Consider the following 3,415-nt stretch of genomic DNA (forward strand, 5'->3'; position numbering starts at 1 on the left):
AGATTCAAGAGTGTTAAAGAAGGAGACAAAGGGACACTATCTTCAGTTGATAATTTACTAGCAGTTTGAAATACATTATTAATGTGTGGTGCAATTGGGAGTTATGAAAGTAATATGCAAATGTATAATGCTATAAAGTCATTTAAAGATTAACTTGTCAAAAATTGGAAATGAGCACATTATTGATAGATAGATAGATAGATAGATAGATAGATAGATAGATAGATAGATAGATAGATAGATAGATAGATAGATAGATACTTTATTAATCCCAAGGGGAAATTCACATAATCCAGCAGCAGTATACTGATACAAAAAAAAAACCAATATTAAATTAAATAGTAATAAAATGAAAAAAATAAAAAATAAAAAGCAGACAATAACTTTGAGTAATGTTAGCATTTACTCCCCCGGGTGGAATTTGGCTTTTAACAGATGCTCTTTAAATAAATAAACACATAAATCCGTAGATAAATAAATATATTTCACACACACACCATAATAACTAAAAAGAAAGAAAACTTCTGACTTGGCTGTCACAATCACAGTGATGACATTATGCAGGCGTTATTACTGATGGTATAAAGGAGCCCCTTGCAGCATTACTTGACACATTTCTACTGAATAATTTGTTGGCTGAAAGTCCTCAGTGTTGGTGTGTCAGAGAGAGGTTGTGCAGTATTGTTCATAATGGCACTCAGTTTGGCACTCCATGAGGTCCAGAGTGCATCCCATAAATGAGGTAATTAATTGATTCTCTCTTGAAGTGATTCTACCAGACCAGTACACCACAGCATAGAAAACAGCCCTGGCCATCACAGATTTTTCAAAGATTTTAAGGATGTCACTTCCCACATTAAAGGAACACACTCTCCTAAGAATAAAGAGTCTGCTCTGCCCTTTCTTGTATGGTTTCTCTATGTTACAAGATGAGTCCAACCTTTCATTAATGTGGACCCTCAAGTAGTTGTAGGAGTGGACCACCTCTCCATCCACTCCTTGAATAGTGACCAGACATAGAGGCTCTTGGGTGTGATGAAAGGTGATCACCAGTTCCTTGGTTTTTCCTATTGTTTAGTTGCAGACAATTCTCTTCACATGAAGAAACAAAGTTTTCCACTTGACTCCTCTCCACTGTCTCGTCCCTCTTATCAATACTCCCCATAAGTGCAGAATCATCTGAGAATTTCTGCAGCTAACATGCCCTGGTTTTATATCCATAGTCTCAGGTGTACAGAGTGAAATGAAAAGCAGAGAACTGTTCCTTGTGGTGCTCCAGTATTGCTGACATTCATATCAGAAACATACTAACACCTCTGATTTATAACGTAACATGAAGGCAAGGTGCACTAGATTTGTTAGATAATGAGAAAAAAATGAATAAAATGGATGTACGGTAAGTACTGCATGTATGAAATGTCACACTGGATACTGGACAGTGCTCATTTAATTTGATAAGACCCTGTAATTATATTGTTTGTAATCTTCTAACTGGTATTTTCTTCTCTTTAATTGTATGCATAATTATTTATACTTTTCTTTAAAAGTCTTTATTGTTTTCAGCAAAAATGTGCAATTTCAGCTTTTAAAGTGTTGTTGAACAATTAAGGTGTAAGATTAGATTTACACTTCTTTTAAACTTGAGGGAGATTTTTTAGCAGCTCACATAAGGCACTGAAACAATACTGTCAACCAAAGAAGGTATAAATATACTCTGTAGACTGTTATATACTGAATACTGTATACACTTTAGGCTCCCACTGGTAAAAATATGCACTTATGAATACAGTAAAATACTTTTGGAAACCAATAAATGCTGGTACTCTATGTTTTGGTATACTTGTTGATCTTGAATGGTATTGTAATTTGACACAAGTTGTTAATCCTTTGGGGTTCCCCTTGGACTTTTGTGAACGCTGTTCTAAACCTATTGTGATATCGTTTGCTTTACTGATGCAGTGTTTGTGGTACTGAAGGTCTTTATTAGATGTGTAGTTTGTTAAAACTGGGACATTTTGATATTCTTCAGTTATTTATTGCGATGTGTAGCCAGATATTGGTCCTGACTCTCTGTTACCTGGACGTCTGGTCTGCGTAATCAATCCTAGTGTCAGTGAAACAGTGAATCACTATACACTGCAGATAATGGAGCTGTGAAGTTGGTTTAGTGCAGTGTTTCTCAAATAGTGGGGCGCGTCAAGGGGGGCGCGTTTGACCTCTGGGAACATGCTTTTTTATTTTTCTTTTAAATTTTTTTTTAATTTAGAATGCACTTTAAATCTTTTCTGTTACATTTAATAAAGCTATTCTTTGTTGTAAATTGGTCCATATTTCTTTCTTTTTTTATTCTCTTATACGTTAATAAAGATACAGTGTTATGCAGAGGTGTACTTATAACAATTTTATAGACAAATGATACTATTTATAGTCGCGCGGGTGGCGCGAGATGTTTTCTTCTTCCTAGGGGGGGCATGACAGAAAATAATTGAGAATCACTGGTTTACTGTAAGGTAAACACTGAGTAAATGTTTATTTATTTTGTACATTACAGCTTACATGTCATGGGGTGCTTTATTTATATCTAGATAACCCTCTTTTTTCCTTGCTTGCATTTTAACTTTTATGAACAGAAAGGTAATTTATTTACATGTTATAACTTAAAGCATCAAGAAGTGTAAAATGTTGATTTGATAGTTAACTCCCATTTGCACTCCAACAGCTAAGAAAACTTCATAAAGCAGAAATAATTTGTTGAAGCACAGGTTTCAGAGAATACAGCTGGACTCACCAACAGACACCAACCCACACAGCTGCCCATTCGTGTGAGCAGCTCATGACAGCAACTTCCTACTTCACATGCAGTTTGTTGATGTTGCACTATTTGTACTGGGGATCTGTTTGCCATCAGTAGCGACTATCGGTTGTGAAAATGAGGAATATATATAGAATATACCAGCTAATGTTGCTGCTGTCGAGATAAAATTGAAACAGTAAACTAATTCCGAATTGAAGTCGCACAAAATGTTTCTTCAATTTCAGACAGATGAGTTTGCAGAGTTGAAAATCCTTTACAGTAAGAGATATTAACATTTCAAACCTTTCTACAGCACAATCTGCTTTCTCAATCTGATTTCTCAACAACAATTGCACTGCCTTGAAAAATTTCCCTGAAGAATAAGTGTGCCACATTTTAACAAAACGGGCCCACTTCAGGCTGAGTTGTTTCGCCCGGACAGACAGACAGACATGGCTATAGTAATAGGTGCCTTGCACATTATTTGCAAAAGCACCTAAAGATGGATGGACTGATGATACATGCATTTAAAAATATACCTAAAAATACTATTTTCTTTTTTCACCAATTCCATCTTATTATGTGAAATAATAAGAAAATGAATGTTGTATATTCCTTCCA

Source organism: Polypterus senegalus, chromosome 10 (assembly GCF_016835505.1).
Source record: "Polypterus senegalus isolate Bchr_013 chromosome 10, ASM1683550v1, whole genome shotgun sequence".
NCBI lineage: Eukaryota > Metazoa > Chordata > Cladistia > Polypteriformes > Polypteridae > Polypterus > Polypterus senegalus.